Genomic DNA, 14,598 nt, shown 5'->3' on the forward strand with positions numbered 1-14,598 from the left:
GATTAAAATGTGTAACGGAAGAGGCCGCTGCTCGCACATCAGAATGAAGCGACCATCACCACTCACGCATGCACAGAAGGGGCCAATGCCGCTCACACGTGTGCAGAAGTGGCCAATGATGCATGCGCATGTGCAGAAGCAGCCAACACCACCTGTGTGTGCGCAGAAGCAGGCAGTGCCGCCTGTGCATACGCAGAAGTGGCCAGCACTGCCTGCGCATACGCAGAAGAGGTCAGTGTCGCCCACGCATGTGCAAAAGCTACAAACGCCACCTGTGCATGCGCAGAAGCAGCCAGTGCCATCTGCGCATGCGCAAATGTATGCAGCGCCGTATGCGCAGAAGCAATCGGTGATGTATGCGCAGAAGTAGGCAGCATGGTTCACGCATGAACAGGAGCAGGCAGCGCCATTCACGCAGAAGCAGGCAGCACCATTTGCGCATGCGCTAAAGCAGGCAGCGCTGTTTATCCATGCGCAGAAGTAGGCAGCGACATTCACGCATGCACAAAAGCATAATTCTAACAACTTGGTTCTCTTTTCGGAGGTTAACTGCATTCCCTTAGGGATTTTGTTGGCTTTACAGGGGTTCTATAGTGGAGGATGAAGCCCTACAATAGACTCGTTTTCTCTTCTGTTTTGTGTATGAATACAGATCTCTGTACCTTCAAGTGTTTCAGTAAGTTTACATAGTAAATTTGTTTACCCTTCCTGGACCCTGGTTGAGAGATCTTTTAAGTCACCTCACCAATACAGCAGAGTACTTTAAAGGAGCCCTGCCATTTTGCTAGTAGTTTACTCACAACTAGGTAAGAGCAACATATCACCTGGTTCCATGGTTGAAACACCCTCATGGTCTAAATTCCTATTTACCTACTTACCTCAGAGACAGCATAAGACAAAGGGGTTTTCCATAATCATACAATATTAAAGCAGTAATTCTTAAGTTGTGTCTAATAGAATTCCTCTACCTTTTTGGTTTGGTGTTTGTTTGTAGAATTCATACTCTTCAATGATATACCCATAGATCTCAGGTAGAGTTGCACCCTTATCTGTCCTGGCTTGAATAATTCAATACAGTACATCATATACTGTAGGCATCTGCAAGTCGTTCTTTTGTGGCAAGGAGTAAGCTTCATATCCCATGACCTGCACAGCATAAATGTTACAGTATGAGAAAAAATCCGTAAATGCATAGGTTTTTTTTAAAAATAAAATGTGAAACTGCAACAGTAGATATGTACTGTACAAGGTCATTGTACAAAGAGACGTATGTACATTTATCTTCTCTTCGGGCACCTGCTTCAAACACTGCACTGTAGCTGCATATGTGACCCCTTCCTTGGCAAACCACTGCACCAAACTTGGGAAAGCAGAAGCACAGCTATGCAATGGAATTCACTGAATGCTGCTACTCAAACATGTTTTAGTACAGTGTATGTTTGCAAGAGCAAGATATGTTTACAGACATACATACAGTACTAATTTAGGAGTCAGCCTGACAGCTGGGAGAGTTTACAGTAAGGCTGTATTTCCCTGCTAGTTTTTCTTTCATAATCATCATTCATGTTAAGATACAATTTTTAAACTTGGAAAATAATGAGGTGACTCAATACATTATTGCCCAGATTACATGCAGCATTCTCTTGAAGTGGATGCAATTAAATCCAACTCATTTGGAGTGAGTCTCAATCACTGCACGCAATGTCAATGATTGTTGAATTAAGTGAGGTCACACATGTTAAAGCATTCCACATTCATAAGAAATTGTAGTTGAAGAAAGACAACAATAATGTCCACTGTTTCCCATAATCTTCTTTACATAGTATGTTTTCGTAAAATATTTGTCATTCGTTTTTTGTAAATACGTGAGATCCAAGATGTCCCCATATTTAATGTAGTGTTAACATAACTGATAGGACTCCCTGTGACGGTGAGGGGGTAACCAGGCCATCAATAAATGTATTATGCCTGGCTGGTTACCTCTGAGCCATATTGTGGGGTTTAGAGTGTCAGCTCTTGGACCCATTTGTCTACATGAAATGCATGTGATTGTGTGACAATAAAGAATTTATGTGTTTACCTTTCCAGGGGTGCTAGCAAGTAGAGATTGCTAAGCTATGAGTTTCAGGGGGGATTTTGCGGAGTAAAGGCACTGACTGGCACTGAGTTTGAAGCAGGGGAACCTGGTTCAATTCCCGAAGTCGGCTCCTGGCAAGTCACTTTTTCTCCCTGTGCCTCAGGCACCAAAAACATAGATTGTAAGCTCCACGGGGCAGGGACTGTGTCTGAACAATGTCTCTGTAAAGAGCTACGTAAAACTAGCAGCGCTACACAAGAACATGCAATTATTATTATTATCAGATTGTGCCTAGATAGTTGTGGTTCAGAGTTGCTGGGTGCCCCAATAATGTACCCGGGAGTCAGGTCAGATAGCCTGGATACATGTAAGCACAAGGCTCCGGTCAAAATCCTGATCTTGAAACGCTTTCGTGACTCACCACTAGGACTCCCTGCTTCAGCACAGACCAGAAAGGTAAGTGGAGCATAGGGGTGTAAGGTATCCCCAGAATGGTACCGGGGTCCCCCCAGTAACAGAAGGGTCTCCCGTTCAATGCCCGGTTACCGAAAACTAATTTAGAGGTTCTGATGGTACTCTAAGTTTGTAAGGGATTTTATGAAAACTAAGTCTGGTTTTTAAAGGGATTGAGATATAGCCCTGAGAATGAACGTAAGCATTTTTTCATTCTACTCATAGGACTTAGAAAAATATAGCCCTGAAAATGAACCTAAGCGTTTGTTCATTCTACCTTGGGACTGTGAAAAAATATGGGAATGTATATATATTTCACAGTGTTTTAATAGTACAGACGCTTGTGTACGGTATTATGAGCTGGGGACTTCCAGATCCGTGGTTCCGAGAGACCATCTGGTTACCAAGCCTGGTGCCACCAAGTCTGCTTGGATCCTGGACATGAAAGCCTCAGAGGTTGCCAAGGTGTGAAAGCCAGTTGGGCAGCGGAGTTAGCCTCAAGTATTCACGTCCAGGGATGAATGGAAGTCATCGGACCACCATTTGCCCAGCCCAGACTTTGAGGAGCCTAACACCACAGGTGGCTTCTGACTGACAGGTGGCAGAGGTGCCAAGTTGGCGCATGCCCTTGTCAGAATCTGAATCAGTGCTTTCCCGGCTTAGACAGAATGGCAACACTCTGATTTACTGGTAGGATTTCTCCCACACTCGGATTGGCTGAAGTATTTCATGAATGAAGTTGAAATACTATAAGAAAGCCAACAGCCAATCCAGTCGAGAGATTCACTCAGAATCTAAGCACCAAGACAGCAGCGGCAAATTCGAAATCACCAAAAGATGCTCTGGGAGAAAGAGCAGCGAGCCGGCTTCAGAAATTTGAAGGCGAGAAATTTTCTAAGTCCCACGTTTCGGAGCCAAGTTCTGAAAATAGAATGTAGTGGTTGCGGCTGGGATTGCAAGCTGAAAGGAGTACCAGGATGTTTGGTACTATTGCCCAGTCAAGGGATTTCAGCAGCTTCGGGGAAGATACAGTGGTGGCGTCAGGAACTTCATGCTGATTTGGGTTCCAGGACATTTTGGGACAAGTCCGGGTCAACCTAAAGACTTTTTTTAACTTCTTATTTCACCTAGGAAAGTCTAGTTTTGTAGCCCAGACCCCCAGTAAGTGTGTTTAATTCTGTATTTTGTAACCCACTATATATATACACACATTGTTGTTAAGGCTTGTGTATTGTTGCCCTGTGGTTATTTACACATAAAGATTATTTTCATTGTAGCGCTTGAAGGTCTTTTTTCCGATAAATATAAATATATATATATATAAATATATATATAAATATATATATATATATTAGTAAACACGAGTGTCCCACTGGGAGACAAGAACAGCACTCAAGATATGATGCAAAAAATTGTATTGAAACAGAAACAGGCACAAACAAGTCCGACGTTTCGGTCCTGTATAGGACCTTCCTCAGGGGCGTGCTAGAGAACACTGCCCCAGGAAAACATATATACCCACCACCAACCTGTGCAAGTAATTGAAAACAGCTGTTTATAATTAAAAACGGAATGCTGTAGACGCTTGGGAGCCCCGTGATCACTGCGCATCAGTCAGGCTTCACTGCTGTTCTGTTTACATCCGGCTGTCAGATGCCATTCACACCGCACATGCGCGTCAACGGGCGGAGCGAGTAAGCACACCAGACCTCTAAGGCGTCCCCCGTTGCCATGGCGCCGTTTCCGAAGCGTCTTTAACCACGAATGCGAAGGCAGAAGCAGACTGCAGCAGAAAGCAGGAGCACAGAACTGTGCGGATGCGATGACGTCACCTCACCACTCGTTACGATCCCTATAAAATACATAAATGTGCATAATTAAAAACATGTTGTAGGTTTAAAAGTATATTCCAGATGCGTGGTAATAATTAATTAACTGCAACAAAGTCAATCTAAAGTGCATATAAGTGACCTATCATAACGCTGCTAAGCTACCGCAATCAAATCAGCAAACACAGTGACTACTGTTGAGCAAGGGAAAGGAAGAGAAAAGACCAAGTATGACAAGATAAAGGGACAAAAGAGAAAGAAAAAAGAAAAGAGCCAATAGGTATGAGAGAACAAGGAATGCAAAACACACAGAGAGGGGAATGTCACGGGGATCCCAAGCATGAACTACTGTAGATACCCCACTGTTATTACTAAAACTGATATTACAAAAAACACCCCAACTTGAAGTCCTCATTTAACCCTCTGGGCGCCATGGTGTCTAATTCCTAGATTAGTTTCATTTCCAATTGTAGGAGCAGTACAAGAACAATAATGTGAGCTTGAGATAAAAGGTGGCACTGTGTGCTCATTTGTATGTCATTTCCCAGAATCCCTTGCTGCAGTGGAAGTGCTGTGTGCTGGGTGATAATGGTGAAAGACAGGGTTGCAGACCTGTCTAAGACATGCAAATGAATATACAGTAATATTTACAGTTGCTATATGCTTTACTGTGGAGGGTTTTTGTCACTTTTTTTACCCACCATAACCTTAATAAGTGTGGTATATATATATACACAACACCAATATACAAATAAATGGTTAAGGATTACACAAACATGAAGAAATAAAAACATGAAATCTCAATCTGAAAAACAGCTCATTGCATCAGAAAATTAAACCAGCACATAGCGAAATACATTACATCTCATCTCCCAACAACCAGCAAACCTAGACAAATAAATGTACTGTATACCAAATGTCAAACAAACAATTGTATTTGTGTGTACATGATGCAATTAATCTGTGCATCATGTAACACTATGCAAAATCAATGTTCAAAATAAAATAAACAATTAACAGCATACAATGCCATCCACAAAATCAAATACAAAATAAGCAAGTAAACATAAATAAATGTACCATCAATCAATTAATCAATTAAAAAAATCAATTACAATACAATCCAAATCAATTACACAAATCACTATTCAATTCCTAAATCCAAACCATTGATAAAAAAATTCAAGTTCAAAGTAACTACCATCATACAAAATCTAACTACCAAAAATAAGCCAATATTACAAAGCAAGCCCCTGAAATAAACTACTGCAACGACAATTAAAAATTACATGTAAGTAAATAAAATTTAAATTACACACACCAATGTAGAAAGCTGCTAAATACATTTTAAATACACAAAAAGAACATAAATACATAACATACACAGGCAATAAATGAGCATAAAAAACAATGACATTACATCAAAAAATAAAATACTATATAAACATTCAGTGTCCCTGTATGTATGTATGTATATCCATAGGGACATACATAAATTCAGGGGCATTAAATGGACATTTAAAAAAAACACATGTAAAAAAAACCTGTAAAAGTTACAAATATATACTTTTCTTTTATTTACTTATCATTAGATGGCCCACTCACCGAAATCCAGGGTAACCGGAAGCTCTTGAACCAATCCACAGGTAACCATAAAATAAAAAACCCTTACAATCCAACTGTGTCTTCTTTCTTCTATTTGTAATCCTTTCCGTCAGTCTTGGGGTCTTCTTAACCTTCTCTGGGGTCTTCTTCCGTCTTCTTCCATCTTCTTCCGCCACGCCCTGGTTCTCTTCTTAGAAGGAGAGGTCTTCCCTCCTCGGTGTCTGGCTTAAAAATGAGACGACATAGGCTTTTATAGGTCTATGACGTCACATTTTCATCATATGGTTCCCACGGCCCTGATTGGGCCGTGAAAACCATGTGATTTTGTAAAAAAAAAAAATTGATGACATCATTTAAAGGAAATGACGCCAGCCAATCAGAATGGCTGAGCTTCATTTGCCGTTAAGATGATGTCATCAAATGAAAGATGGCCACCCTCACATGTTACGGTAGCCAATCAGAGCATGGGAACTCAATCCCAACTCTGATTGGCTCTAGTAGACATGTGACAGAGGCTTTGGGGAGAATGGATGTGACGTCATCCAAAGCCTGTCACATGGTACTTGAGCCAATCAGAGTTGGGATTTACATCTCTCTCTCTCTCGGCTCCTTAACTGGAGGGAAACGTGCGTCGGGCACGTCTATTGTGACAAGACACCATTATTGTCTGCTTTTAGATTATTAGGCATTCTCCAACCACCGTAAATTTGGAGATTTAGGGGCTTATGCAGAGAGGAACGTTAAAAAAGTGTAAAATGGCTATAAAATAGCCACAGATTTGCCGTTAGTGAAGGTGTTATGCAGAGAACGTCGTTACCTCTGGTTACACATTTCGGCGAAAAACTGCTACTTGCCAACTTTTCCTGGAGACTTGAAACTCGCCATACTAATGCACATATTGGCGCGTTTGCGCGCTTCGGATCTTCTGGAATAGCATGATATATTAGCATGGCGAGTGTCAGGTTCTCGCCAGGTGTTTGGCGACTTTTACTATTCTGAAAACTTTTATGGCGCTTTTTAAAAATCGCGCCATTTTCTCCCGTTACAGGTTTTTTGAGATTTTTTTCGCCAGAAGATGGCGCAATTTCGCTATCTATCCTCTCTGCATAAGCCCCTTAGATTGTTAAATTTAACCTGCAGCCTATATTTTATCCAATTTACCAGCCTATATCATTTGATGTGCTACCATCTACTCGGTCTATTCCCGATAGCGGGGTAGTTACTTTGCCATGCTATACTAACTGATGACTCTCTATCTATCATCAGCATGCTTTTTATTCATGTATTGGCAATCTGCTAACTACAGGTAATATGCTATACAGTATATATTTATACTGGCAAAAGTTTGCTGGCATATACTGTATAACCTTTATCTAGTTGGCTGAATATTATATCTAGTTCAATACCAGTTCAGTATAGTGCTACCTAATCCAGGTTTGATATTTACTGTATATTGACTTGTTTTTAGTCATTTATCTCCATGCATAGTTTTCCCTATCTGACTTTACTTGGTAACCTTTAGGGAGTTACAGTATGTGACCTATCTATTAACAGAATTATTGTTATAACAACTAGTGGGCTATATTCATCTACGTGGTTGTTACATTTACCAACTTTAGTGTCCAATCATCTTGGTCTTCTTACCCTGGTATTTTTTCAACCAGTCATAGTAAGGTGATAGTCACGCCTACATGCGGTGTATTTAATTCACTGTTCTCCTTGTACAGTGATATATTTTCTTTGTAACCCATTTATTAATAAAGTTGTTATTAATTATTATTTATTATTCGGATGTGTGCACAAAGTGGATTTCTTTATAATTAATACCTTAGCATTTTCTTTTTTGTTTCTGACTACAGTATGTATTACAAAGCCTTCTGATGTATGAAGATTAAAATTGCATAAATCCCCTCTACAGGAGTGGTATCTTCAAAATAGCAGTGGTTCTCGTCAAACGGTACTAACCTACTGCAGAGTCAAAATGACGTCTTTGAGAAAATTGGAATGTACTGTACACAGAGCATAAGTGACAGTTGGGGGGAAAAAAGTGCTTTAGGGATGACAGCCGCAGTGCAGCAAATACTTGCTATCCGCAAATCTTTTCACAGGTTAATAGGGACAGCATTTAACGACCAGTTGAGAGTGACATAGTTTCCCGCCAAGCTAAAGAGCGATAGAGTTTCCTAACACGATGCAAGGATGCATGGTGGCAATGATGTATGGAGTCTGTTGCTTAGTGGCATGAAGTTTGGGCCACGCACTTCCCTTCCAGACACTCCAATGACAGTCTGCGAACAACTATCATTGTGGGCAATGCCCTTATCCTGCCGGTTTGTTAAGGGAGGGACCGAGTGTTGCAGAGCAACAGAAGCACATGGAACAAAGAGTGACCATATCACTCACTCTCGTAATTGTGTCTTCTGGACTATTTGACTGTGATTTTGGTTTGATGACGACTGCTACCAGTACTCCACAGTTAATACACATTCACATCCCCGGCAGTGTTTTTGTTATTACTGTAGGAGACTAAGAATTCCTACGAGCTGCTTGTTTTGGATTTTGATGTCCAGGAGGAGCCCTGTCCAGTACTGCCAAGTGTATGGAGTGTGGATTACTTTACATGCGGCCCCATGTACATCGGACAATGGAGTTGCTGATCAATTTTGCCCAAGGAGTGGCAACCTGAGCAAAACGAACAGATCCGTCCCTGAGATTCCTGCAGAACCTGAACCGCCTCCTCCTATACTGCGCCAGTCGACCTGGATTGGCAGATGGAATCCTTGACTCTGAACCAGTGAGTTCCTCCTCAGAAGTGAGGAATGATGCCACACTTAGTCTTATGGTTGCTGAGATGCCTGTAGATACCCTTCCAGCTGGATCAAAGGGGAGCAATACTATTAAGGAGTTTGCTGTGGATCCTCCTGAGGTTCGGCAAGTGGCGGAGCCTGAGGATCCCGCTGATGCAGCTTGCTCCATTGCTACAAGAGTTTGTGTTGCCACCAGTGATTCCAACAATAGAGTGCCTTTTATCCCTTCCCTTTGGCAATATCCTGAGGCCACCGTGCTGCTGGATCTCACGCCTCACCCAGCCACCATTGAGTCTGAAGGGACCCCCACTGATGAAGTACCACAGCAGAGAAAATTTGCTGCCAGATGGTGTCCAGAAGTTTGTATGACAAGCATGGTGTCTGGCCGATGGGTATGATTGAGCAATTATGGGCAGGAAGCCCTATTGACTCTTTGGAGGAAAATGAGTCCTATATCCAGTGCACTGAGGAACTAGTTGCAGAAAAATAGAAGATGTCACGCGTAAAATCAGTTGATGATGCACTGAGGAACTAGATATATTTTTATACCTCAGTGACGATATACAATGGGATATGGCTATGGCTGAGTTCCCAAAAGAGGAGTCATTCGTTTGGGTTCCACCCGGCGCTCAGATGGGCCAAAAGCTAACATAGCTGAGTCGGGCTGATCGTATGATCTGGGATTGGGTCAAAGAAATCTGGGGTTATGAATACCCCTATGTATAGTACATAAGTTTAGAGGCTAGTAATTTCAATGTACTGTATGGCTAAAGCTCTGATAGCTGAATATTGTCAAACCTGACTTACTGCAGATAAGGACAGGGTAGATAAAATAGTGAAAATATGACACATCGGTCGCAACATTGATATAGACGAAAAGGGGGCTAAACAGATTTAATATTTTGTTGTACCCAATGGAAATGGTGACATGTTTAGAAAACTTGATCCAGCCCATTATTGTCAGCCAGTGTGTTACTACCCACCTATATACGAGTGACTATTTGACTCAGTCTTGGTCCCATGTCACTACAGCAATTATTGTGCCTTACACAACCTTCTCTGGTACTTGAGGCATACTGTGTTCTAATTCTACTGTTATGCCCTGCATCTCCATCAAAATATGGAACGTGGTAACAAAAGAGACACTGTAAGCACCTGCTGTACACTCAGTGTATGTGTACAGTGCAGATACTTGGATAAGGTTACAGTAAGTGCTCAATGTTAAATATGTTTAGGGGTGAAGGTATTAAATGTTATTAAAGACTGTGTATACAGTAACTAAATGTATATATTGTATGTGAATTCTAACAGTGTCAATGTGTACCCATAGAATTTTGGTTGCAACATTGGGTTTAGTTAGGGAGAATGTAACCCCCTCCTAAAGGGTTACTATCAATGTTAGTGTTTCCAATGCCCCCCTGTGTTTCTATGGGGATCCAGACATCACACAGGGGTATTTAAGGAGCTACTGTTCTGGAAGCTTAGGTTCCAGGAGGGCAAGAAGAGAGGAGCCTCAGTGAGAGTAGACACCCATTTTATTTATATAAATGTATAGACCAGCCCCCCCACTTTATTATGTTGTAGATAGGTATTGTAACCTTGTTAGTTAGGATCCCAAGAGATGACTAAGGGAGTCCAATATAGTTGCTAAGTGAAATGGCATGTGACAGAGGGCATCAGTAATGAGGATTCCTGGATGCCGGTGGATTGGCTCTAACTGCGGATCTGCATTGACATTCCTCTCAAGCTGAAGTGTCTTGGCAGTTACCCTGAAGGCCAAGGTATTGGGTTACATATACAAGACTAGCTAGGTTTGCCAATGGGCCTATTATTACAGAGATAATGAGGAGAGATGTCCCAAACAAAAAAGGAGAGGGCCCCAGGTCTCAGCAGAGTGAAAAAACAAGACATGTACCTCCATGCAAGTGTTAAGAGTGGGCACTGATGGAAGAACCATATCCATGTATGTCTGATATTAAATACAATGCAACATTGTCAATATATGAATAAGCGGTCCCTGTGCTTCGGGACATGAATAAATGACAGTTATACTACAAATGTTCCTGGCTCCAATTATTATAAAACCTTGCTACTTTATCACCCAGCCGCCTGAATTCCAACACCCTGAGTTAAGGTAAACCATGAAAAGTAGCCATATACTGTACATATTACACTGTTGTAATCACCCCTGGAAGCCAGGCAGGGAGGGTTACACACATAAACAATGAGGCAGCGTGTTCATCCAGAGGATTCCCTTCACAAGTATTTAGTCTTTGGATTTAACTCCTGCTACAGTATGAATGGTGAGTTTTAACCGAGGCTTCTTCCCCAAACCAATGTGTGAGCTATTTGTGATCTTACATCTGTTCATGTCCTTGGCTGCATACCCACAGAAATGATTTTCTATATGTTTTAAAGATTTGGTGTCTTGTAAGTACATTTCATCTGTGCGCAGTTTACTAGATTAACCGTTACATTTTTATATGATGGAGCGTGTGCTCCAATATATACATATATCGATATACCCCCTGACGAAGTCTTAAGGACGAAACGCGTAGGGTGTGTTTCGGATAATTTTATGTAATCTATACTGAACTTTATATGTTCATACATGCGCATATACCAGCATACTGGCATTTGGATCAAATTGAGAGCGGATTATATGCACTAAGTCCTATGGATGCAGAGTTCGGCAATGGAGAGGAGTCAGAGACTGTCTAGGAGCTCCCGCTGACATCACAACTATCGCGAGATTCCGGCTGGAGTGAGGATGTACTCGGTACACAGAGGCGATGCGATTCTGAGACCTGCAGCACATGGTGGAGCCCTAGGACATCTACTCTGCTAATATCCTGATACTGTTGGCGATTGAGTATTACTCATACTTGCTCATGTTCCTGTCACGTTTGTGAGTGCGCATTTTTACCAGTCCCATATAAATTTTTCTACTTACTACACTATGAGTGCGCCTGTTGTTTTTTGTTTTTTCCTTAGATATCCATGAGGGATTTGGTTGTCCCTCTTTTCAGGCTACAGAGACTCTGAAGGACAGTGTTGTTGGGATTGGACTTTTACTTGTATTGTATATTTTACATATAATTTTTCATTTTTTGTTTTTATTATATATTTTTTATTATTGTTTTAATCATTATTATTGCATGGTTAATGCTTCTTATATATATTTCTTGCAGTACTTTCACAGCTTTGCAACATCTATGTCTGTGGGGTTTTGGTAGGCGCTAATACTATTTATTTTTCTTGTTTTATATATATATAATATATTTTTTAATATATATATATTTAGTTAAATTATGGTGGGTAAAAAAAGTAAAAAAAAGTGACAAAAACCCTCCACAGCAAAGCATATAGCAAATGGAAATATTACTGTATGCTCAGTTTCATGTCTTAGACAGGTCTGCAACCCCGCCTTTCACCATTATCACCCAGCACTTCCACTGCAGCAAGGGATTCTGGGAAATGACATGCAAATGAGCACACAGTGCTGCCTTTTGCTTCAAACCCATTTTTACAGAAACACTCATGAAAGGGTAGAGCCCCTTCAAATTTCCTTGTGCTGCAGAGATTCACTCCAGGTATATGAAGTCCATTTAAATCAGCAACATGATAACAGACCATAAGGGGTTAACACAGTGGTTCCCAAACTTTTTCGGTTCAAGGCTCCCCAAGGCAAACAGAATTTTTTCAAGGCTCCCCAAGGTGATCAGGATTTTTACGCGGCGCCCAAAGTAAAAACAAAGGTCTATATACATACCTAACAGTTGCAGTGCGCAGTTGGTGTCTCTCTCAGACACTCTCACTCTCTCTCACACACTCTAACTCTCTCTGACCTCACTCTCTGACCTCACTCTCTCTCTCTCTCCTCACTCTCTCTCTCTCTCTCTCTCTCTCTCTCTCTCTCTCTCTCCTCACTCTCTCTCTCTCTCTCTCTCTCTCTCTCTCTCTGACCTCACACTCTCTCTCTCTCTGACCTCACACTCTCTCTCACCTCACACTCTCTCTATCTCTGACCTCACACTCTCTCTCTCTCTGACCTCACACTCTCTCTCTCTCTGACCTCACACTCTTTCTCTCTCTGACCTCACACTCTCTCTCTCTGACCTCACACTCTCTCTCTCTGACCTCACACTCTCTCTCTCTGACCTCACACTCTCTCTCTCTGACCTCACACTCTCTCTGACCTCCCTCTCTCTCTCTGACCTCACTCTCTCTCTCTCTCTCTCTCTCTCTCTCTCTCTCTCTCTCTCAGAACTCTCTCTCTCTCTCAGAACTCTCTCTCTCTCTCTCCTCACTCTCTCTCTCTCTCTCTCCTCACTCTCTCTCTCTCTCTGACCTCACTCTCTCTCTCTCTGACCTCACTCTCTCTCTCTCTGACCTCACTCTCTCTCTCTCTGACCTCACTCTCTCTCTGACCTCTCTCTCTCTCTCTCTCTCTCTCTCTCTGACCTCTCTCTCTCTCTCTCTCTGACCTCTCTCTCTCTCTCTCTCTCTCTGACCTCACTCTCTCTCTCTGACCTCACTCTCTCTCTCTGACCTCACTCTCTCTCTCTGACCTCACTCTCTCTCTCTGACCTCTCTCTCTCTGACCTCACTCTCTCTCTCTGACCTCACTCTCTCTCTCTGACCTCACTCTCTCTCTCTCTGACCTCACTCTCTCTCTCTCAGAACTCTCTCTCTCTCTCTCCTCACTCTCTCTCTCTCTCTCTGACCTCACTCTCTCTCTCTCTGACTTCACTCTCTCTCTCTCTGACCTCACTCTCTCTCTGACCTCACTCTCTCGCTCTCTCTCTCTCTCTCTGACCTCTCTCTCTCTCTCTCTCTGACCTCTCTCTCTCTCTCTCTCTCTCTCTGACCTCTCTCTCTCTCTCTCTCTCTCTCTCTCTCTCTCTCTCTTACCTCACTCTCTCTCTCTGACCTCACTCTCTCTCTCTGACCTCACTCTCTCTCTCTGACCTCACTCTCTCTCTCTGACCTCACTCTCTCTCTCTCTGACCTTACTCTCTCTCTCTCTGACCTCACTCTCTCTCTCTCTCTGACCTCACTCTCTCTCTCTCTGACCTCACTCTCTCTCTGAGTGACACACACCACACATATACACACACACACACACACACACACCCCCTGCAGCCCGTTTTTCACACACCCCCTGCAGCCTGTTTTTCACACACACCCCCTGCAGCCCGTTTTTCACACACACCCCCTGCAGCCCGTTTTTACACACACACACACACACACACACACACACACACACACACACACACACACACACACACACACACACACACACACACACACACACACACACACACACACACACACACACACACACACACACACACACACACACACACCTTGGTGCTGTCTGGTGGCTCTGTAGTTGCAATGCCGGGCAGGCTGCAGCCCCATTGGATGGGAGCGGTCACGTGACCGCTCCTCTGCTTCCCCTCAGAGGTTTTTTTTTTTTTTAAATTAGCTAGCAGCCCTTGTTTGCCGCTGCTGGCGGCTCTGATCGCGGCGCCCCTCTAGCCAAGCCGCGGCGCACCAGGGCGCCGCGGCACACAGTTTGGGAAACACTGGGTTAACACATATGATGAACAGCAAATGAGTCTACCCCTAGTATGGGAGCAGCCTGGCAACATACAGAGGGTTGACCCAGTAGGTTATGTAATCTGCTAGGGACCCCTCAAATGTATACAGTAAATAGTGCACTAAAAGTGGCTGTTCCCCTGGGGTGCTTAAGAATAAGAAATAAACTTACTCAGTTCTTTCATTGGTCTGTTCCAGTTGGCGTGCTCCAGGCTTGTGAGCA

Source organism: Ascaphus truei, chromosome 3, assembly GCF_040206685.1.
Source record: "Ascaphus truei isolate aAscTru1 chromosome 3, aAscTru1.hap1, whole genome shotgun sequence".
Lineage (NCBI taxonomy): Eukaryota > Metazoa > Chordata > Amphibia > Anura > Ascaphidae > Ascaphus > Ascaphus truei.